Below are 24,818 nucleotides of genomic sequence, written 5' to 3' on the forward strand. Positions count from 1 at the left end.
CCCATGAAACAGGTAGATATTTGTTGTCAAGCAGCAGGTCTTTTTTGGATAAGAAACATTTTTACAAGTGGGGGTATCACAGAGATTGGTACTTTCAGCATGCTACTTGGTAGTTTTATAAAGCTGAATATAAATTATAATTAGAACTGCAGTGCAAGGAGAAGTGGTTTGAGTTGAGTGCTGCTTCTTTTTTTATACTTGATTTTGACTGGCATTTCAGTAATGTAGGTAAAAAGTAATTTATTTTTTCATGCTTCACAACTTTTTTGTTTCCATCTAGATATTAACTAAGCTGTCATGTAGCCAATGCATAGAAATTTTTTTTCTTCTGCACTTCATTTTGTCTTGATTGGACTCATATAATGATAGTTTGTCACCCAGGGCAGTGTATTTAAATTAAAGTCCCAGTATTTGTGGTTTTGAGCATAGCTGCACCAATTTCTAGTTGACCACACCCCTTCCCATTGGCCCCACCTATTCAGCTGTCCTCTGCAACCCCACTTTGATTTGAAGTCACCAGCCACCACTGATGGAGCAGTATCCACTATTTTCAGATGCAGCTCTCTGTACCAAGCACAATTTCCCTTAAGAGCACACAGGAAACACACTCCAGTCCTGGGGCTAGACTTTGCCTCCAGGCCCCAAATAAGACTCCATCTTTCTCTCTGCAGAAATCAGTGCTGTGTGTCCATATTCCAAATAGCTGACACACACTCTTTGAGATTTGATGTTCACACACACATGCACGCACACACACGCACACACACACACACACACACACACACACACACACACACACACACACACACACACACCTGGGAAAGGCTGGCAGAGATTTAACCGCTATGCCACCTTCACCCAGACTACAAGATAGATTCACTGTCAACAGCCAGCTATTTTAAGGCTCTTACGAGTGTACCCAATTACTCTCAGTAAAGTTAATACTTATACAAATGGTAGTATTAACCAATCGGCAAGACTTTCAATCAGGAGTATGATGCTACAGTGTCAGTAAATGCAAGTACTCTCAAGGGTTAAAATATTTACTAAAAGACCAGCCACAATGAAAGGTTCAGATATATTTAATAATAAATAATAAAAAAATGAGAATACTCAGTATCTGTTTACAATTAACACCAGAGTTTCAATTCACAGGAAATGTAAAAAATAAGACAGATGGAAAGACCCAGACAGATACAGAAAAACAATACTTGTTTTTGTTATTCTCACTATATTTTCCTAACTGACTGAATAATTACTGTCCCTAGTTAAGTTACTTACTAAAGCAAGGCAAGATGAAGTGGGTGAGTGGTCTTGTCAGTTCCAAAACAGAGTGCCTAGTGTCATCTGTCACATCTCTCACTAGTATCTAAATGCAATTTCAGTGCTGGCAACAAAATGACATCACATCTGGTCACCTGATTCTGTGATTCCCACACTACCCCCCTGATTAGAACCTGAGCCAGGATCTGGAACAGTTGTACCACAATACATACCTAGAACTTTGCTAAGGCTTATTGCAGCATCTGGAGACTGTAAAACAATTCCAACCCTTTTATCCTTCTTGGAGAGACTAACCAGCCATTCTGTGGCACCGCAGGGTAGGAATTAATTCACCACCAGGGACAGTAAGAGTAAGATCCCAGCCCAGACATTGCATCTATGGCTGCATTTAGGCCTGTGATATAAAATCTTTATGACCTAGACAAAGTCATTTAATTTCAGGCTATTTTTCTTAAGGTTAGCTGGGCTGAGCTTAACCACTTCCCTTCCAGCATCCTCTTTTAACATATATACATTTCATCAGTTACAATACAGTCTGACATACATGTATATTTCTTTTCTGTCCAGCAGGATCCACTGTTGATACCTTTTTAACACAAGCAACTTTACAAATACATTTTTAACACAAGCATCTGTACAAATCAATTTGACGTCTGTACAAATCAGTTTGATATTCAAATGACATACAATTCTTTAAAATTCTTTACAAAACTCCATCTAGTTATGCTGGCATATGTTACACATGCACTGCCCTATTCTTCTGACATAGTTGGCACTATCTCACATCATCACAAGTGGAATAAATGTACTCCTGTTCTTTACAGTTAGTAATCATTTTCCACAAACACTCTACTTTCTCCAACTGTTAGTACATTGTCCTATTACCACAGTTTTGTCAGAATCAAGTCTTTATGCTCATAGGATTGCATTGTTACTGTTAAAGGTCTTGGCTGCTTTTTCGTGGCCAGGTTTGTAGCATACATATGATGTGCCTTTCTAATTAACAACTTCTTCCAGGCAATACCAGTCCAGTTGCTTATTTGTGCTTTCATACAATTAATACTGTCTTTTACTTCAAGTTTCTTTGGTACACCAGATAATCCCTCTGGCCTTTTTCTGCCATTTTTTGAAATAGCTCTTTTGAGCAGTCTCATGCTCAGCAAGCCTTTTCTTCATTTCAACCTCTGATTTTTGCAGTTTTATCAGTTCATCTGAATATCTCTTTAAAGCTTCTTCCATTTTCCAGCCTTTGGTTATTTGAGATTTTTCTACTCCTTGGTGTTTCAGTCATTTTAATCAGCTCTGAGCATATCTGATTTATTTTTCCTCTAGATTACTGGAAGTCATGTCTTGCACCAATACTGGAGCATGAATTGCTTTTTTTGAACGGCTGCAGAATTCTTCCCAGCCAGTGTTTTCTTACCTTTTGTGATTGTTTTTTTCTTTCAGGTTCTCTAAATTTCTTTTTTGCTGCCACCCAGGCAGTACACATTCTAGCCAGTTACTGAAATGTGCCCAGAAAGACAAATTCACTGGCTCTCTTTTCTGAACTTCTGTTTTCACAATGGGAGAACAGAAATTAAGCTGTTACCGATTGTACAGCCATCTTGGACATGCTGTCTTCCATTTGGATGTTGTTAAGAAAGTTTTAGCTGATTAGAAAGATTATTCTTTTAAGCACGGTAAATGTTCAAAATAGCTAGTTTTCTGTTTTCCATGTACAGCTGTATATTTCTCTGCATATTTAACTTTTGACTCTTTTTTTGTTAATAAGGACATTTTCCTTATTAACATTTGAAAGTATGTGTCTCTTTTATTTACTTATTTATTAATTGATAAGAGAGTATTTACTGTGTATGGTCACAATTTGCTTTTATCCACTTCTGGTTGGTTGAACTATTCTGTTATGCATTACCATTCGTGTTTATATTTATATGGCTTATTTACCAAGAGTGGAACAATAACTGGAGTTCTCCAATCAGGTAGTCAGGGTGGTAGCAGCATTATACCTTGGTGCAAAACAGAAAGTGTTGTACTGGGGAATGTTACAAGCCTTCTCTAAAAAGTATAGTCTGTGTGTGTGTGTGTGTGTGTGTGTGTGTGTGTGTGTGTGTGTGTGTGTGTGTGTGTAATAGCTTATTCTATGTACAGTTATTGTTATTGTGAGGAAGGGAGCACTGGAAGATACTATGTCCAGAAGGAAAAGGGGCCTGGGAATCCTGACCCAAAACTCCAACCACAGAATGTTCAGTGTGAAGTCTATTCTTGGCTGTGGATGGTATATGACCATAAGTCAAGGCAGCAGTGTATGTTTCCTGCATTCTTTTATGGGCTAGATTCAGATAGTGAGTTGTTTAGTGATTTATTTGTGCTCATATTTTATATTTCAGTTTTCTGGTGCCAATGGTGAAAATCCTGTGACCATACCAAGTGGTGACCATCAAAATATTGTGATTAGTAGGGCAGATCCAAAAATTGTAACTCCTGTTCACTATTGCATATTGAGGGCTGTGGTATAGATATTGTAACTGGTTTTACTTAGCTTACAAATCAGTTGTCTTGCTAAAGATGTTTACCCTTGCAGGCATAAGATTAATGCATAAATGAGTAGATTACACAATAAGTATGAATAATTATGAAATAGGCAGAAATTAATTCAGAAAAAATATACCAAGATGGTAGTATCAGAACTCATATAGAATGTAAAAGCAAGGGAATTTTGTATGCTAGTATGTCCAAAGGCTACATGACATCAGCCTTCTGCACAGCTGGAATGCAGGCCACTAAATTTGTTGACAGCCTGGCAGGGGCTGTGGGTGTGCAGCATACGCAGATTGTTTTGGGCAATTCTTTATGAGGTATTTGGTTTTTAGATAGCTGTAGTTCACCTTGTTGGTACACTGCTTGTTTTTATTTGGTCTGCCTTTTTGTGTGCAAGGTTATTGCCTAAACGCCTGTTTTTTTTGGAATTTACCTACATCTCTTTATTGAGGTGTTATAACTGTGTGATTAAACATGGCATCCAGTGCTAATGTTTCATCCCTGGGGGGCAATAGCACTGCCAACTTCGAATTGTGCTGTTTCTGTGCAAAATGAATTATTTCAATTGATTTCAACTCTAAACAAACATGTCTCTGGACTACAACAATCTGTAGAAAGACTGCAACTCCCAGCAACCTGAGCGGACCATCAGGGAAGACCAAATGCAATTGGATCATTGAGAACAGTTATTCCCACCACTTCCGGTTCAACGGCAGCAACAATGGAGGACTGCAGTCAAGTTTCCATTCCCTGTGGTCAGGTTTTGAATGAAACGACGGAACGAGGATCCTGAAGGAGGTTTAAAGATTAATCTTGGGTTGGATACTAGTATTTTTGACCATGGGAACATTTTTAAGAGACTGTAGGAGCTTGAATTAAGGTTAACAAATGTATGTAACCTCCAATGTGACAACCCTTATTTAAAGGAGAGTATCAGGCAGAAGAGAGTGCCTAAAGGTTTAAGGACATATACATTTCCAAATGGTTTAAGAAAAGTATAATTAGAGTGCATTGAACTTTTAGAAATGTTTGATAGGCACAGGTTTAAAATTTATCATAAGAATTAATAACAAGAGATTTAATGAACTGATGGGTGAAGTGGATAAATTTAATAAAAATGTAACTAATGATGCTTACTTTTCTGTTTTTTTCTATAAAATATGACAATATGTTTGATAAAGTTGAACAGGTAGCTGAATTAAATTTTAAATGAAAACAGATAAAAATTGCTCTGTGATGAAGCTGACTACAGGAAGAAAGTAGCATACCCCTTCCCCAAATCTTATGAGACAGAGAATATTACTCACCACAATTGGGGGAGAGATAGAGATATGAATAACTCTTGGGATGTCAGTATTAGGGAGAGGGAGTTTAGTTGTGATCTAGACAATGATCACGATGTGGATTATGAGCAAGAATACCCCCCCCCCTCTTTCGAAGGTCTAAGAGACTACAGAATAAAAACCAAAGCAAAAGTAGAGGTAAAAATGTTTTTTAGAACATCATCAGGGAACAAGGGAGTGGAGAAACAAAACCTAGGGACAGAGATGGAAGAAGGGCACTTACAATAGATAGACCAAAACACAGTTCCATTTACTGAACATTTGATATTTACAGCCTTTGGTGGTAAATTATTGAGCCACCAAGGTTTTAATGTATTTAACTAAACAAGTTTAGAAGTAGATGAATATCTATTTCCGCTTATGTGTAAAGGCATACAATTTGTGCCTGCAAAAAGAGGAGATGTAGCAAAAGCTTTAACTGAGTTAAAACTATACACCCAAAAATTGAACTTCAGAGTCATGTTTAATGACTTTGAAAATGGTCACTAACAGCACTTCATTATTCAAAAAGAAAAGCTGCTTTAATGCTCCCCTGCACCCCACTATTAACATCTTTGAAAAAGTTTGCACGCAGGAGATTATTGAATGTTATTACACCCACAACAGAAGATATTATAACCTGACCCATGAGCATACAAGGTTATTGAATGAATTGAGGGCCAGTATCAATTACAGTTTATGAAACTGGGCAAAAAAGGTGGGATGGTTATTGTAGGCCTGAATATATTAATGATATACTTTATACCTGGTACTGTAAAGAAAAATATGAAGTTGTGTCACAAAATGAGGTGAACATAGCTTATAGGAAGATTCAACTTCTTTTTGAAGATTCCTTATTTCATGGTAGTATTAACAAGAACATTTAACTTTTTAACTATTGAACATCTTACCATTCCAACTATATTTGGAATCCCAAAGGTTCACAAGAGTATTGAACACCCTCTACCCCCCCCCCCACAGACTCATTGTTGCTTCCCATAATAGTGATACTTATCCACTAGGGATATTTGTGGATAGGTTAGTTAAAAATTCTATGACAGAAATTGATCACATACTCATTCTTGGGACTTCCTTTCTAAGATTAAAGTAGAATATTATTCTGGCCTGGTTTGTTTTTCCACGATAGACATCGTGGATCTTTTTACATCCATCCCTCACCAGGATGGTTTGGAATTATTCCAAGAGGCTTTAATAGAGAAAACTACTTTAAGGGGGTCAATACTAAATTTCACCATGTTGGTTATGGAGGTCATATTGAAGAACAACTGTTTTTTTTTGTTTGAAGGGGAATACTTTAGACAAGTTAACGGTGTAGCAATGGGGGCCAGTTGTACCCTATTGTTTGCAAACCTTGTGATGCATTCCTGGGAAAGGAAACACATTTTGACAATCCCCTTTCAAGAAAATTGGCGTTGCTATTTGAGGCTTTTAGATGACCTTTTTATTTTGTTGAATGTCCCGGGTAGACAGGAACAATTCTCAGATTATCTTAATGGTATTCATGATTACTTCCAGTTTACCACCAAACACTCTGACTAGAGGGTGGATTATTTGGATGGGACATTGTTTAAAGATGTGGAGAACAAAAAAATAATTTCTAAAATTAATAGAAAACCTACCCCTTCTAATGATTATTTAGATGTTAAAAGTTGCCATCCTGGACATGTTAAGAAAAACATTGTCAAGGGCCAAATGGTCAGGGTGGTAAGGATGTGTTCTGAATTATAGGTTTTCAGGCACGAGATGGGAACTCTTGTTCAGTTTTTTCTAGATAGAGGGTATCCAAGGGACCTGATCATTAATATTTGCGACCAAGTCATCAGTGGTTGGGGTACTCAGTACCTACCCATGCTGGGTATTCCCCTAGTAGAAAATAACTTACAGGATGACAAATCGTTATATGTTCAATTAATGGTTTAAACCTATGGTGACATTAGTGGAAAGGTGAGACAGATACTGTAAAGGAATTGGGTTATATTCAGGGGTAATAGTGAGATTTTTCAGAGTGTTGGTAACAACCCTAGGTTTGTATATAGAACTGAGTTCAACTTGAAGTACCTGCTTGAGCATCTAAAGGTCCTGGATAATTTACATTCTAAGGGTATGTTGAAATGTGGCACTTGTAGTTACTGCCACTACATCATGAATGTGGCACTTGTAGTTACTGTCACTACATCGTGGAAGAGAGTGACATCAGTGTAGATGACCCCCTTACGAAGGTTAGATTAGCCACAGGAAACTGTGGGTCGAGGGAATTGGTATACATTGCAGTGTGTACAGGTTGTCAACAATTTTATATTAGGAAACTGAGAGACTGTTTCAAAAACGTATCTATGAGCATCTTTATACAATAAGAACTAGAAATGAAAATAATGCTTTATTTAGGCATCTGGATAATTCACCCTTTTATACTGGATTTCGTTTTGGTATTTTACAGGTAGTGAAGGAAGACATTAAGGGGGACATTGGTAAAATAAATTGTATGATTACAATTGCAAGTTGGGAGCTATTATTAACTCCCCAAGTGATGTTGACATCCTACAGAATGGTCTCACTGAGACCAATGACTGGTGTCAGAACCATGGGCTTAAGCTCAATGCCAAAAAATGTGTCATCATCCCCTATATGGCACATCTCATTACTAAGGGTTTTGCATCCGGGAAGAAAGAGGTCATTGTCTCCTGCTACTCTTCCCTCATTAGGCCAATCATTGAGTACAATGCCTGATTTGGCATGTACCTCACTAGACACCTGCAACAACTGGAGAGGCTGCAGAAGTACCTCACAAAGAGGATCCTAGGCCTTAAACACTTGTTCTATATGGACAGACAAAAAAACTCCATTGTCTGTCTTATATAGCCTACATAGAGGAGATCTCTGCTTGACTTACAAAGCCATGTCTGACCCAGCTCTGTTAGAAATGCTACATCTAAAGAAATCACAATCCCTCTGCACCACACGCTCCAGAAACATCAGCCTCATTACCACAATTAATAGAACATGCTGGAGGGACATGTTCATAACCCAGAGACTCCCCATACTATGGAACAGACTTCACATACATGTCAAGCAGAGTGCCTTGTTGATCCTCTTCAAGAGAAGTCTTGATGAGTGGATGGGAAACAGCAAATTCACCCTGAGGATAACTCCAGTGGCTTTACTCGACTGAGGCACTGGGAACTAAGGTCAGGTGGCACTATGCCAGGGTAATCCTATGGCTAGGCTTGTAAAGGGCCCAGGGCCATTAGACTAGTATATACCTATGAACCTATGAGCCTAAACAATGGACCTTTTTTGGCAACTGAGGTTAAATGCCACTATAAGTCCAGGCATTAGTTATTGCTGTTTCCTAATGCCGATCTTGATATATAAATCTGTTATTTTAACATGACTGTTTAGTTTTATGATTTTAAACTACACTAGAGCTTTAAATTTGTAATGATGTCACCAATTACAATTAATGGGAGGGGTTGATATTTTACTGTTTAAATTAATTGTAAGTCTGTGTATGTTGTTCTGATGAAGTCCTGAATTTTCATGGACAAAAGCGCTTGACTGGAGATTTTTCATCATTTGCTTTTGTAATGAGCTTCTTGTTGTGAAGTGTTATTAAACTGTCCTTACTGCAAGTTGTTTTGGGCAATTCTTTATGAGGTATTTGCTTTTTATATGGCTGTGGTTCACCTCATTGGCACACTGCTTGTTTTTATATGCTCTCAAAACTGACTTAGATTTAAAACGATGAGCTTAAGATAAAATGCCTGGTGCTTGAGACAACTGAGAGAATGAAACAAAGGGAGCAAGAGCAAGCAGCAAAAGAAGAAAAACAGTGCTACCGTGTGTGGTGGGATGCCGACTCTTCATCAAGGCATAAGAGCACTGGGGTGGGGAAAGCCGAGCCATAGATGTCAAGGTCAGTACCAAATAGTTTCTGCAGAGCAAGGAAAGGATGACTTTGATAGTTTTATACAGACATTTGAAAGGGTAAGTAATTAACACCAAACTGACTAAAGGCAGTAGGTGAGGTTTACAAATTATCTGCTCACAGGTAAGTTAATATATGCTGCATCGACAATCATGTGGATTGTTTGAGCAATGATAAAGGTAAACAATGTTTACCTTTATCGTGATAAAGGTAAGCAGCATTTAATGACAGATTTTAAACTAACTCCTGAAGCATATAGAAAGAAATTTATAGAGCACAGAGGAAAGATGATAATGTGAGTGAGCATATTACAAAATTAAGCATGTACTTTCGTAAGTGAGTTAGTGCATGTCTAGATATTATGTCTGGAATTCTAGCAAAATCTTTTTGTGAAGGAGCAAACATTCAGTACTTTGCCTGAGGAAATGGTTATCTGGTTGTCAGACAAGGGGTGTAACAGTGCTAAAAAGATGTGGAGAAAATAGGATTTCTATCTTGCTAGCTTGTCACAATCACAAGTGCAAAAGAAGGGGGAACTCAGCACTAGACATGGGTAAAAGGGAACCCACAGGGAGCAGCCTAAGCCATCAAAGCAGGTTCCACAGCAAAGAGAGATGTCACTGGCTCTAGTAAATGCCAAGTGTAACAAGGTAGGGAACAAAAGTCATGGGAGTCAGCAAACAAAGAGTGGTATTATTTATTTATTTATTTATTTTTATTTTACATTTGTTGACTGGGCTAGTCTAACTGGATATATGTCCATTTTCAGTAGAGGCCCGGGGAGAAAAGCTCCAAGCATAGGCAGTGACATATATAATTACATGCAAATAGCAAACAGAAATAAAAAGTTAAAATATATATATATTTTTTTTTACAGATGTACAGACATTTTTTTTTTACAGATGTACAGACATTATAATTTATATCTAATACAGTGGAGGATAGCATATTTAGAATAAGAAAACTCTATTAAAGTACTAGGAAGGAAATCTTGTTAAATACTAGTTAGAGGCAAGGTTACTGGTTAACCCAGGTAAACGTAAAAGAACAACAGAGCAGAAAAGTCTAGGGAGAGTGAGATGGGGATTTAAATATTAGTCAGGGTTAGAGCAGGGACATAGCCAGTGTGTAGTAAGGTATTCTTTAAGGGATTTTTTGAAAAGCAGTGTGGAAGAAAGAGATGTGAGTTCCTTTGGAAGCAGGTTCCAGGTTTTTCCCACTGTGTTAGTGAATAGTGACTCCCCTGCCTGGTTGTTTGATTTAATAGTGGAAACTAGAAGCTTATTAGCTGAGAGTAGTGTTGGCAGATTTTTATATGGGGTAATCAGATTAGTGAGAATTGGGGTATTCTTGGGGTGGTAAAGGATCTTTAGGGTGATGGTGTATTGTTGATACAGTAGGTGGTTCTGCAGTTCTAACCATCCTAGTTGTTTGAGGTTGAGACAGTGCTGGGTTCTGAAAGGGGTACCAGTGGCAAATCTGGCAATGTTGTTATAGCTGGTTGCAAGTTTGCTAAGGTTGCTTTTAGAAAAATTGGTATAAATGGAAGAAGCGTAGAACAGGGTAGAGATAAGGTGGGTCTGGGCTATAGTAGTTCTAGCTTCTGGTGTAAGGAAGGGTTTGATTCTATAAAGGGAGCCAAGTTTTCTGTTGACAGATTTTATAGTAGTATTAATATGATCATCATAGCTAAGGTTGTGGTCTATTGTAATTCCTAGGAGTCGGGTTGTAGTGTCTGGAGTTATGATAGTTCCATTGTTGGAGGTTACTGTGAAGTGAAATTGTGCAGCCTTTTGATTAGGAGCAAAAAGCAATAATTTTGTTTTTTTGGGGTTAAGAAGGAGGCAATGTTGCATGAACCAGTTTTCAACAAGATTAAATACTGTTTGGGTGAGGGTCTGGAGAGAGGTAAGGGACTAGGCTGAACATATTAAAGTAGAATCATCTGCATATTGTATACAGGTGGCTTGTGGAATTTTGGTATTTAAATCATTAATAAAAACTGAGAAGAGAAGAGGGCCTAAAATAGAGCCCTGAGGTACTCCAATGTTAACAGGGAGATGCAGATATAGGTTATTATCCCAGAGTACTGCTTGCTGTCTGTTTTCTAGATAGGAGTTAAACCAAAGTAATGCCTGTGGGTCAAGGGATAGGGCTTTTAATATGTCTATAAGTAGGTGATGGTTAACCATGTCGAAAGCTTTTGAAAGGTCAATAAATAGAGCAGAAGAAAGAGAGTTTTTGTTACAATGTTTGTTTATACAGTCAGAAAAGGATAGTAGGGCAGTGGTGGTACTATGAAATGGCCTGAAACCATGCTGACAGTTAGCAAGTAAGTTATTATGGAGAAGGTGGTCAAGTAGTTGTTGGTGGATGCATTTTTCCATTGTTTTGGCTATTGGAGAGAGTAAGGCAATTGGGCGGAAGTTAGAAATCTCAGTACAAGTACCACCCTTATGTAGAGGGATGATATGAGAGACTTTCCAGATGGAAGGGATTTCTGTAATTGTTCTATTTATAAGGATGGAAATGGGATAGGCAATGGCTTTCACTGCTATTTGCAGGTATTCGGCTGGTAGACTGTCAGCTGAAGGGGTGCATGGTTTGAGTTTTTGAAGAAGGGTGCAGACAAAGGATGTAGGTACGGGTTGTATATGAAAGGCGGGAACTGGGCTGTTTGTGGTGATTAATGGGTTAGTGCTAACAGGTGGTATTGTTTTAGCTAGAGTTTGAATGGTTTCAATGAAGTAGTTGTTAAAGGCATCAGCAATTAGCTTAGGGTTGTTATGAGAGATACCTGATGGGGCAGGAGTTTTAGAGTGCCCTGGCTTAAGTAGTTTGTTAATGCTTGACCAAAATTTTTGTGGTTTTTGCTGGTGGGTTTGTTGGAGGTGAAGGTAATAGTTTTTTTTTTTATCGAGCAGAATTTCTTTTTTGGTGGCATTTCTTAGCTGTTTAAATTAAAGGTGGTCTGATGGGTTTTTGGAAGATCGCCATTTGGCCCAGATTTTGTTATGTAGAAGGATATTTTGCCTGTTTTTTTTAGTGAGCCAAGGTGCAATTTTGGTTCTTATACGGGTAGAGCGAGAGGGGGCATGGTATTCTAAGATTTGTAGGAATTTTGTATTAAAGTAGGTCATCGCTTCATCAAGTTGAAGATGGTGTAGTGGTGACCAGTTACATGCCTTAAGTTCATTCTGGAAAAAAGTGTTTTTTAGAGTGTGAGGTTTTGAAGTTATTTGAGTTGGGGCTATGCGTTTTTTGTTTAATTATGTAGGTTAGAGCGTGGTCACTAATGTCATCTGGAAGGGTACCTGATTTCTATTTGTCAGGATGGCTGTTGATAAGGATCCAGTCTAGGATGGTTTCTTTACTGCCTGGTTTGTGAATTCTAGTAGGGGTGGTTATTGTTTGGGAAAAGCCATATAGATTTATGTGGGTCATATAATTAGGGGAGTTATATGTGGCCCAGTCTATATTAAAGTCACCTAGCACTATGGTTTCCTGAAGTAGGTGAGTAGAGAGGCAATTAAGGATGTTTTCAAGAATATTTATATTATTACCAGGGGGAAGATAGCAGCAAAGTAGGTAAATAGATTTACAGTTGTTAACTTGAAGTTTGGCAGTAAGGGTTTCTGCATTTGTATCTAAGGGTAGGAGCACATTGAAGGGTGTGACCTGAAGTTCTGTTTTATAGAGAATGGCTACACCCCCACCCCTTTTGGCTTTGCGGTCACATCTCAGGATGTTGTATCCAGGAGGAGTAATTTCATGGTCGTGAGTTGAGGGCTTTAGCCAAGTTTCTGTAATACAGAGGATATCAAATGAGTGCACTTCTAGGAGTGCATGAAGTTGTGAAATTTTATTGTTAATGCTATGAATGTTGAAGTGGCCTATCAGGAGAGAGTTAGTAGGTCTTTTTGTGATAGTTATAGTATGAGAAGTTGGATTGAGTTGGTCATTGACAATGTTGTTATTGGGGCCAGGGTTTGGATGAATGTTGCCATCTAATAGGGGGTGTAGTTGAGGTGCTTGTATAATCTTTAGAATTTTGTAATAGTTATTTAAAGTTTTTTGTTTTGAAAGTAACTAACATGGTTGGATCTATGATATTTTGGTAGTATATAGATAGAAGTGGAGGTTATGTTTATATGGTTGAGGGTGTTTAAGTGAGAAGCAGATTGAGTTTGTTGGGGGTGGTGAGGTTCAGTAAGTGAATAATGTTCATAAATGGTTAGAGTATAGGGTATAGTAAGAGAAACTATGATAGAAGTTAGGAGTAACAGGTTTGAGTATGTAGTCCTTATTACTGAGGCCATTAGGAAGAGTAGGATATCAGGAAGAATAAAGATTGAAAGAAGAGTATACTATAAGATAAAATAGAGGTGGCTGTAGGAGATTAAGTTGTATAAAGATATCAAAAGGATGATTAGAGTGCAGAGGGTAGGGAGAGGATATAAAAGCTGTAAAGTTGTTAAAGGAAGTAATAGTGGGTAGGGATGGGTAGTTAATTGGCAGAGGTATGTGATACGTTGATTAGGGGAGGGGGTGTGGTATCAGAAGTATAAAGCTAGCTACACTGGGGGTGGGTGGGAATTGGGTGTAGGGTAGGGAGCGAAGTGAGCCTGAAGGGCGAACAAAATGGATTAAGACAAGTAACTGAAAAGTGTCAGCAGAAAACAGTCTGTAAGCACCGACTACTGAGGTACTTTCAGTTGGTACAGGTAAGTGAGGAGGGAAGGATACAGTGGTTGAGATGGAGAGGGGTAGCTGAGTGCTATTTAAGTGGAAAGTAGCAGAAAGAGTGGTAAAGAAAGGGCAGGAAAAAGGTCCTTCTTTCTTTGTTACATTAGGATCAGATCTTTAATTAGGTTCAGGATCTTTAGGTTTCTGGGGAGAAAAGGTAGATGTACAGAAGAAATAGCCTAGTTCAGGGTGCCCCCTCGTGGTCACAAATTTTATAGCAACCAAAGCTAGAGTACAGAGATGGAAGGTAAAAATAAAAAACAAATTACAAGGTTCCGTGAACAAATTACGGGAGATAGCCCAGGGAGAGGATAAAGTATAAATATTAAGGGGTAGAGAAGGGGGTATTGCTGCTGGGTATCCTGGCTAGGTAGAGCGCCTCAATGGGTACACAAGTTCTTAAGCCAGTGTTCAGCTTTTACCGCTAGGTTAAGATAACACATACTTTCCTGCCTCCTTGATAGCAGGGTTCCTAAAACCAGGCGGCAAGTTTCTTTTTATATGAAGAGATGCTTAGAATAGTTTGCAGGGTTCATTTTCACCAGGTAGGTAGAGGTATCAAAACCTTGTTACAAGATAGAAGATTTGAAACCTGGGAATGGTGAGGAAAATAAGAAAAAAAAATAAATGCAGGGTAAGAAACAGTCATTAGCATAGATTCAGGTAGTAACACAGCATTTCCATTCCAACACACTTTTAAGCATTCATTAATGCAATTTCAGACATATAGCAACGCAGTATTTCCATTGCAACACACTTTAAGCATTCATTAATGCAATTTCAGACATATAGCAACACAGTATACAATATCCGAGTCTAGAGGCACCATTACACAGTCACAAGGCACAGCCTAACCAAAAAAATAAGGTAGAGTTCTAGGTAGCATAACACAGTTTAGCTAGGAGTGCTTTTACAGAGTACTACTATGTTCTACTAGGTTATTAAACAGTATAGAACAGTGAGCTATAGGACCCTGAGGCTGTTTGCAACATGAAGAACTTTAAGATATAACACTCAAGCTAGTTCATCATTAGCAACCATAAAAGAAATAGGAATAGGCAGAAGCATTGCAGGTCCATTAAAGCATAAATTAACAATAGCTTATAAGATAGTCACCTTATTTAGACATATAGAGTCAAAAGGTTAATATCTAGAAGTTAGAGACGACTACCTGTATTACTGCCCACACAAGTCTGAGGTATCACAAGCCTTTCTCAATTTCAAATATGCCTCAGAGGAATTTAGATTATCAGCAAAAGGGGGTTAAAGCTGTTTCCACCAAACTCAGATCTATGCTAACATCATCGCTAGGACACGGTAGGCTCTAAAGCCGTATTGAGTGTGTCACACTGTTGTTAACTTTAAAGAAAAGACAAGGAGGCTATGGGCTTGTGCTCCCACTAACGATATATATGTAACTGCTATTCCGCCCCTGACGATGCACCGGTGTTAGAAGGAAGTAAATAGCACAGATGTATACAGGGAGGTATTTAGAGCACTAAACCTATTGCTATAGGTTACCTTAATAGTGTTGGGAGAAGTGAAGTATTTAAAGAACTAGAGTTCCGTAAAGCTTTACTTAACAAAAGTTCCCTGAGGAGGTGTGTGATAACCTGACATTACAGTTGAGGGGAGTTCCTTGGTGCTTAAGGAGTTGGAATCTTTAGGGCGATTCAGTTCAGACAAGCAATTAGTGCGTTGGAGCCTCCCATTCTAAAACAATTTCCTAGCATAGTGGAAGATTGCTAGCAGGAAACCCGTACAACCTGTTGTTGGATAGAGGTAGATAAGATGCTCTAATTCCCTGCGATCATATAGTGACTGTTGCCCCGACTAAAAGGTTTACAGGGAAATGCCCATTTTTCAGGGAGGTTCTGTATAAAATGCGTACCGCAGTGTAAGAGTTACTAAACTAACTAGGAAATCACACTGTAAGCTAAGGGAGTACAATTAACGAGTGATAGAGCTCCTAGTCACCGAAGTGGGATAGCTAACAACTCCATGTGGTGCACGCAGTATACAAATGACCGTTCAAGCCACTCATACATCAGCCGAACATACTTAAAACAAAGTAGACAAATATTCCATTGTAACTAGTATTTCCATCTATCGGCTGAGCCGTTTAGATAGTGAGTGAGCGTGAAATAATAAATAATATCATCAGAAGGTAGCTTACAGAGTCAAGGACAGTGGGGCCAGGTACGCACAGCAGCCTGGGGGTAAAATCCAGATAGTAAAGATGGCACCTCGCAGGGAGAGAAGGATTTATGGGATTGGAAAGGATATGAGGTGGGAAAGGGAGGGGAATTAGAGGAGCGGGCAGGTAGAGCGGGAGGGGCTAAATCCTGGAAGGTTAACAAGTGTAAAGTGGGACGTCCTAAGGAGAGTAAGTTAGAAACGAAGAGGAAGAGAGAGGAGCAGGATACTGATGGGCTGAAGGAGTAATGGGAATAGTTGAAGGTGGGAATATGATCAGGAGGTAGATAGACAGTGGGAAAGTAGTCGCAAGGCTAAGACAAGTAACTGAAAAGTGTCAGCAGAAAACAGTCTGTAAGCACCGACTACTGAGGTACTTTCAGTTGGTACAGGTAAGTGAGGAGGGAAGGATACAGTGGTTGAGATGGAGAGGGGTAGCTGAGTGCTATTTAAGTGGAAAGTAGCAGAAAGAGTGATAAAGAAAGGGCAGGAAAAAGGTCCTTCTTTCTTTGTTAGATTAGGATCAGATCTTTAATTTGGTTCAGGATCTTTAGGTTTCTGGGGAGAAAAGGTAGATGTACAGAAGAAATAGCCTAGTTCAGGGTGCCCCCTAGTGGTCACAAATTGTATAGCAACCAAAGCTAGAGTACAGGGAAGGAAGGTAAAAATAAAAAAACAAATTACAAGGTTCCGTGAACAAATTACGGGAGATAGCCCAGGGGGAGGAGAAAGTATAAATATTAAGGGGTAGAGAAGGGGGTATGGCTGCTGGGTATCCTGGCTAGGTAGAACGTCTCAATGGGTACACAAGTTCTTAAGCCAGTGTTCAGCTTTTACTGCTAGGTTAAGATAACAAGTACTTTCTTGCCTCCTTGGTAGCAGGGTTCTTAAAACTGGGCGGCAAATTTCTTTTTATATGAAGAGATGCTTAGAATAGTTTGCAGGGGTCCTTTTCACCAGGTAGGTAGAGGTATCAAAACCTTGTTACAAGATAGAAAATTTGAAACAGAGTCAAGGATGCTGGGGCCAGGTACGCACAGCAGCCTGGGGGTAAAATCCAGATAGTAAAGATATTATTATTTTTTTAAGGCAGTTACTGTTTCAAGCTGCTGTAAATGTCTATATACTATCCTGACAGATGAGAAAGAGACCATGTCCAAGAGGGATACAGCAACAGGCATATATATTGTTAAGCATGGAGTACTTAAAAGGAAGCAATACTGGCCTTGACTGACTTTAAGGTTGTATAGCCTTGGATAAAAGGAACAAAAGTCACAAAAACATAAACTTCACCTTCTCCATTACCTCCGAGTCCAAAAAAAAAAAAACTAATGCAGAGTCTGTGGCCCGGCCAGTGCCAATGTACTGAAATATGAAAAATAGGAACCAGTCTTGCTTTGATGTTTCAGTACACAGCAAAGCAGGGTATAACAAAGTATAGGCTTCCTTTTCAGGAAACATGCAACAGAGCAGAGAAAAATGGACTCAATTTTAACTAATGTGATGAGGCAATGATAAGGAATGTATGGTATGAAGGGATACCCATGATGTGGTGACAGTAAAAGGCATACAAGACTCCTAATCAATTTTGTAAACATTGAGAAATGGAGTCTGTATTCAAACAGTAATTTAGTAGCTAAGACTAAATGTCAAAAGTTGAAACTGGTGCTATCCTAACAGCTACATCTAATAAACTATGGACTTAACAAATTAATTTGGGGATGGGGTTTATAGGAAGTAGTCCAGAGATATGTTTGAGAAGGATGATCAATTCATCGACCTTCTGGAAGAGGGAAAGGTTTGGAAGGAAAAGGGTACTGGACTAGGTAATCTGGATTTGTATGACAAGCTAGTTGGAGAATAGGCTCAAATAAACTTTCCATAGTGGCTTCACTCTAGAAAATAGGATTAGAGTTGCAAAATTGCAAACCATTAAGACTTCCTGCATATTTTTTGAGATGGGATTTAACATAAAGATGGTAAGCTGCTAGGCCTTTAGTAAATGTCAGCCAGATGTTTGTTTCCTTCCAAGCTTCATTCTTCTGCACATGGCATTTTTTATATCGAGTCTAGCTGATTAAAGAGGAATGTCTGGTCAAATCATTTAATCTGGCCTTGTTTGGAATAACAGTAGAGGTATAGCTGTGGCAGTTTCCTTCAAAATTTGCTTGGTATGTTCTTATTTTGCACAGAATAATGATTATACTTCATCCTGGGACTGTGCCAGCAGGCTGGGAGCATGAAATATGTGCCTATTTTCTGACTGGAGCTGGACTTGAGATATAGAAATGATGGAAGGAGGATAAGAAAGGAAGTGAAATATAAAATAAGTAGGTAGGATTAATTCAGAATGGTATACCTTAAGGCAGAAAAGTAGGTACTCTTTGGGCCTGAATAGAGAATTTGGCTGTTCTTTAATTTCCTAATAATGAGCATGGCGAAACAATTTGCTGACGAAAAACTTAGAAACTTACCTAACCATGCCACTCAAAGAAATAGGGCAAGGATGGAAAGGGAAAATATGATGGATGTGCCGATCTTTGAAGGTGATTATGCCAGCAACATGTAAGACATTTCCTGTTATTTCTCCCTAACAGATTTTTAGGCTTTTGCCTGATACAACAAAGCTGGGAGAGTTAGGCAGTTTACATTTTGCGATCATGCTAGGTGGAGGGAAAGGTAGAAGAAAATGAAAGAAAAGACCGTAGGTTTAGGACAGCTGAGCCAATAACCCAGGCAGCTTAGGGAATTGTGTTCCATAATCAAGTCCAATTACTGCAAAACAATTAGACATTAAGGCCACCCTCTTAATGCCATCTGAGTGAGATTATTATGGAATGATAGTAAACTGCCTAGGCTGCTTTTGATATCAGACAGAATCAGTTTCTTCCAAGCCTGCTTCTTGCATATATAATTTTCTAAAAATGTCTTGATTGGCTGATTATGGAGGAGAATCTTTTCATTTTGGTTGAATCTGGTCATATGTGGTGTAATTAGTAAATTAATGGCTGAAGTAGTTTCCTTCAGAACTTGTTTGATTTGGCATTATTTCCTATACAATAATAGTAATGTTACTGAACGATAAGGCAGTCATTTGCTAAGCTAGTGCAGTCCCACATTCAGTAGTAGTAGTAGTATTAGGGGCAGTCAGTCAGTAAAACCATAGCAAGGTTGGCAAATAAAATGTACAACTAGTATAAGAAAAATGTTCATCCAAGGTAGGACGAATTTCAAGCTTTACTTGAAGTAATGGCATCTAAAGAAAAGTACAGCAGGATCTGGAGCAGACAGCAATGGAGCAGATGCCTGCCTCTAACGCATTAAGTATATTTTACAGAAACATAGACTTTGACAGTGGATACAAACTGCATGACCCATGTGTCTTCCCAGTCTACTAGACAGATAATATGTGGCATCAAGCACCCCTTTATTAGACATGCTGCATGACTGATCAAAACGTTAATGACTTCCATTCTATTTTCTTGAACGTATTATTTCCTCAAGAAATTTAATGCATAAATAAGTTGAATTATAGCTATGAAAACACCTCTTCATTGTTAAAGTTTCTGGATCGCATTTACTTATTGAAGGTTTGTAATCTGATTAATGGCTTAATTAACATGTAACTTGGTATAGCTGAAATGCTGCATTCTTGACATTTTTTTTTTAATTTTATTTTGGTCCCCTAGGACCTCATCTTTAACAGCCCTCAGTGCCCCATGTCCACAGTGGGTCTACCAGCTATTCCCCTACCCCTAGCCCAGACTTTTTCTGGTATTGCTTGAGCCAGTTGTGGACCCTAAGGGCATCCAGGGGGCTCATGTCATCTGTGCTTCCATCCATTTGTTTTTATTTATACCGTATCCAGTCCCTTTTCCCATACTCATGCTCGATTTGTCCAAGGGCAACTTCCTGCTTTGCACCATGCCTTCCCTTACGGAGCATATCAACATCTGCCCTCCCTTGCAGGACAAGCCCACGCAGTCCTTCCTTGCTGCTCTGTTAGTCACTTGAGGTGCTAACCAAACCCTGGTCAGCTGGACAGTAATTAGGACTTTATCTTTCTTTGCCACTAAAGTGGCTTGTTTGCCAGTTTTTTATTATTTCTGACCCTCTCTAGTTACTCCACAATATGAATTTATTAATTGCGAGACGACAGAGAACCCGACAAAGTTAGTTTTTTATCTAAATATATAACCAAATCTAGTATGCAATATGATAGTGTATAGCATTCAAATGTTAAAACTTTTGTCAGCTATTGATGTATATGGTGTTCTTATGCTCACAGTTTGTATTCTGGATGTTATTATTAAATTTTCAGCATACTTTAATGAGCTCGGTTATCCACCTTAGAAAACTTTCTTATAAGAGCCTAATGGAAATCCAATTTCTTGTTTAACATTTACATAATCTAAGGTTATTTCCAAATGCATGTTTCCATTAATTCTTAATATGCCTTACAGCTATTAAAACACCACAGCAGCTGCAAGTCATTAGCAGAATCATTAACTGAAATATCTGCCAATAAAATATCCATTTCTGTTTCAAGTGATACAAAATACTTTCCTGCTTCATTAGAAATTGTTTAAAGTCCAGAAAAATAAACACTGAAACAAGTTTACAAGTTTTAATAATCTGAAGTGTTTAGCAATTGCTTTGTGTGAAGATGCCATCTTTTTTTCTCTTTTGGTTTTAGTTATTTAAGAGAAAATATGCTTATTTTATGCATCCATACCCTTTCAGCAATGGCTATGTTGATCATTACGTAGAAACATTAAGCATTCAAAGTTAAAAGTAAATTTGAAACTGAAGGAGGGAAGCTGCAGGCATTTAATTCAGGGTTGCCACAGTATGAGTCACGGTACTATATGTTTGAAATATTTCACACAGAGTACATATATGGTTGAGGGCCTAGAAATGGGAGTGTTGGCAGGCTGTTCTGTTTCTCATTATTTTTTTCTTTATTTTATTGCAATATTTACTTAAACATCTTTGACATTTGCAAGTGTTGTAGATATGTTACACATACTGTAAGTATATTTATTTGTACTCACTATACCTGATTTTTTAGTATTTGGCTGACAGGAAAACCTGTTTTTAGAGGAGCAATGATTAATACACATTTGTTAACCTGTTAAACCTATGGGATACATAGTTCCTTCACAAGGGTGACCCAGCAGCAATGCTTGATTAGGTAACTTTCTCATGGTCACACAGTAAGCAAATAAGAGCTGAGGGAATCACACCATGTACCTCAGGAACTACACCTTGCATCTTTAACCCTCTCTGCTGTCAGAAAACAATCTGGGCCCACAAGCCTCAAACGCACATATTTTTATATTGGAATCTGGTGCTCTACTAGTATACCACAACTCTCCACAAAGGGAACTTAGACAGGATTCAAACCCTGTACCCACACCATTGCCTCAGTAAAGCATCTCTAGACAAGTGGAGGATCCATAGGAAAAGTGTCAAAGTAATTTCAGTGCATGCAAACATACATGTTATGCATTATAATGCAGTTGATATGTATGATATGCCCACAGAGATTCTAAGGAAAACATATATACATTTTTCCTCTTACTCGGCTTCAGTATAGAAAAGAACTATTTTCTTTTGCTAAGGTTGCCAAGGTTGTACAGGTTTTCATTTCAGTAGTTTTGGCAGGACCCTGTATTTCATAGTTCACTATCTGAAGTAGATACAACTCTTTCTCGCTTACTCTGTGTGTTTATTAAGTTCTGTTTGTCATTTTATAGAAAGCCTTTATGTTTCTAATGCCTTCTGTGAAAAAGTCAGTTATGTATAAAGGTTCTGTTACATGTTAATCATTTCCACATAAACTCTATTACTATTGTGAAGAAATAGTGAATCATTGGTAAAGATGTCCTCTTCACTATCCCAGGATCAAGTATTCAGTCCCAATCTCTTGTCTGTGTGGTGCATGTGTGAGTGTATTTGTCGGAAGAATACATATTATTCCTGTGGCTGTCTAGGTTTCTAAGAGTTCTCGATTTGTCCACTACTAAATCAAAATATACTGGTTGATTGGCTGTTATAAAATTTACTATATATTCACCATTTGTCTTTACTCTTGTGGCCTTAAGAAAATGCAATGTGCATTTTTTCTCCCTGAAACTTACTGATTCAGTATGTTATTTTTTCTTTGGAAGAGGAATGTGTGAATAAGTACTCTGCAGATATATATTTTCTCTCTTTTTCTCTCTGTCTCTCTCTAACATACCCTGAATTTGCTATATCAATTGTAAATGATAAAGCTGTGCATTTGAGATGCTCTGAACTATTTTCAGGGTATTTGGAGTGTTTATGATGCAGAATAGCCCTGGAGATAGAGCTATATTTAGATAAAAGTTTTAAAAGATATTTGAGATAATGAGTTTGGTCAGTATTTGAAAAGAGTAGAGCTGGGAAGCCTATTTCTTTGAAGCATATTGTTTACCCACTTGAAAGAGGACAGAAGTTAATTTGAAAAATACAGCATTGATTTGTGAGCAACTGAACTTTGGATTGATGAGACACCTATCTAGTTCTGTCAAGTTTCCTTTCATCGGTCAACTTATGGTTTGTTCTGTCATATTTTTTTTTATTTGTTTCCAGTTGGCCAGATTCATAGATGTATTTTGTAGTATATGGCCCAGAAAAGAGGCTGATTTTTTAAACTAATAGATAGTGGGACTAGGCAAGAAGGCCCATTTTCACACCTGATCTATTTACAATGGAAAAATGTAATAAAGTGTCAAAAATGAAGCTCAAAGAAAATCATCTTCTGAATGAATAAATCCAAACATTCATTTTTCTAAACTGCTTACCCTGGTGATTGTTGTGGTCATAGCAATCTGAGTGGAATATAACAAACCTCCCTATACCTGAAACAAGTTTTCATCTTGTCCTATAAAGCATCTAAGAGATGTAACCCCTCCAAAATGTTATCTCACTCTGCCCAGGACCTCCTCAGCATGGACAAGCTACCTCAGCTGACTCCTGTCAATCTAGATAAGAAATGGCTCTACTCCGAGATCTTCCCAGACTGCCTAATTTCTTAGCCAGGAGTAAGTCCAGCTTCCTTTTTACAGAGCCACACTTCTGTTGCTTGCATCCATGATCCTATCCTTTCAGTCCCTATTCAAAGATCATGACTATAGCTAAGGATGAGGACATAAACCGACCAGTAAATTGACAGTTTCTTCTCGTGACTAAGTTGTTACTTTGCCACCACAGTCTAATACAATATCTGCAGTGCTACCAGCTCTGGAACCATTCATTGGTTAATATTCTGATGTCTGCCTACCTTCATTCATGAATTAAATCCAAAGTACTTAAACTCTTCAATTGGAAGTCAGTCAGGCTCCCTTACCCGCAAAAGTAATCTATTCATTTCTTGGAGAGAACCATGACCTATGATTTGGAGTGATCATTTCATCCTATCTACTTCACAATCAGCAGTGAACCTTTCTCATGCATAGTAGAGCTTACAGGTATGTGTCACTATGATCATATTACCTGCAGGTAATACAGATGCAACTGTTATATCCATAAACTAGATACTGTCTAGAAAGTTGTTGATCCTTTATATCCTGCTCATGGAGGTGAGAGAAAACACATCTTTGTCAAAGTTCCATTACCACCTTAAATAAGTTCAGCTTAACACCAAAAATGTAGATAGAATTCTTTCTTCTAAAATGCGGGTACTGAATAGCATGGAGAGGCAGTCCTTGAATCCCATATTGTTGTAGCACCTTTCACAAGACATTTTAGGGTGTGCCATCATATGTCTTTTCCAGGTTCACAAAACATATGTGGACAGTATTTGGCAACCCCCATGACCCATCCAATATCTATGAAAAGACAAAGAGTTAATCTGCTGTTTTGCGGCCAGTGCAGAATCCATATTTCCTCCCCTGAATCAGAGGCTTGACTATTACATGGATTCTACTTTTGAGTACCCTGATTTAGAGTTTCACAGGAACATTAAGGAGCATCCATTCTATAACTGTTACACACCTACTGTTTCCTCAATTTTAAAAATGGGGCCTCTCCTGCTCCCCTTTTTGAAAATGGGGGCCACTGCCTCAGTCTGCCTGCCAGAGGTACTGCACTATCCTCCTATACAATATTAAAAAGGCATGGTGACCATGACAGTCCAAAAGAGTCTTAACACATTCAGCATTTCCGGCCAGATCCCATCCACTCTTACATCTTTATCACAGCAGATGTGTTTAATTACTACACTGACTTAATATACGGAAGCAGATCTTATTCCACCCTTTTCTTTTGCCTTTGCTGCTTCAGAAGATAGGACGTCCACTAGATTCATGAATTCTTTCAAGTGTTCCTTTTGAGAGTGACCACAATCAAGGTAAACATTTCGCCATCCTCACTGCGAGCAGCTTAGGTAATCTGTTGCCTTTGCATTCCCCTTATCGAGTTGCTAGATATTTTTTCACAACATCTTTGGCATCCAAAAGTCAGCTTAATGACTGCTGTAGATACTGCCTTCTTGGTTTGCCAAAAAATAGCGATCCTCCCATTAGCATTGCATGAAGAAATATTTCTTTAAACAAACAATTTCATTCAACATGAATGTCTATCACTGGGTTCTAGGGTTATTGGTTCTAGGGTTATCACCATAACAAGTTGCAACTACTTGCTGATCACGGCTTGTTGTCATGATCTCACCTATAGAGGTCTTGAACAGGGTGCTTTCAGAATTCTCATCTTTGACCTCCCCAGGAATATAGAATAAACATTTATGAAGGTAGACC

This window comes from Protopterus annectens, chromosome 1.part1, assembly GCF_019279795.1.
Source record: "Protopterus annectens isolate FY-2018-M chromosome 1.part1, PAN1.0, whole genome shotgun sequence".
Taxonomy (NCBI): domain Eukaryota; kingdom Metazoa; phylum Chordata; order Ceratodontiformes; family Protopteridae; genus Protopterus; species Protopterus annectens.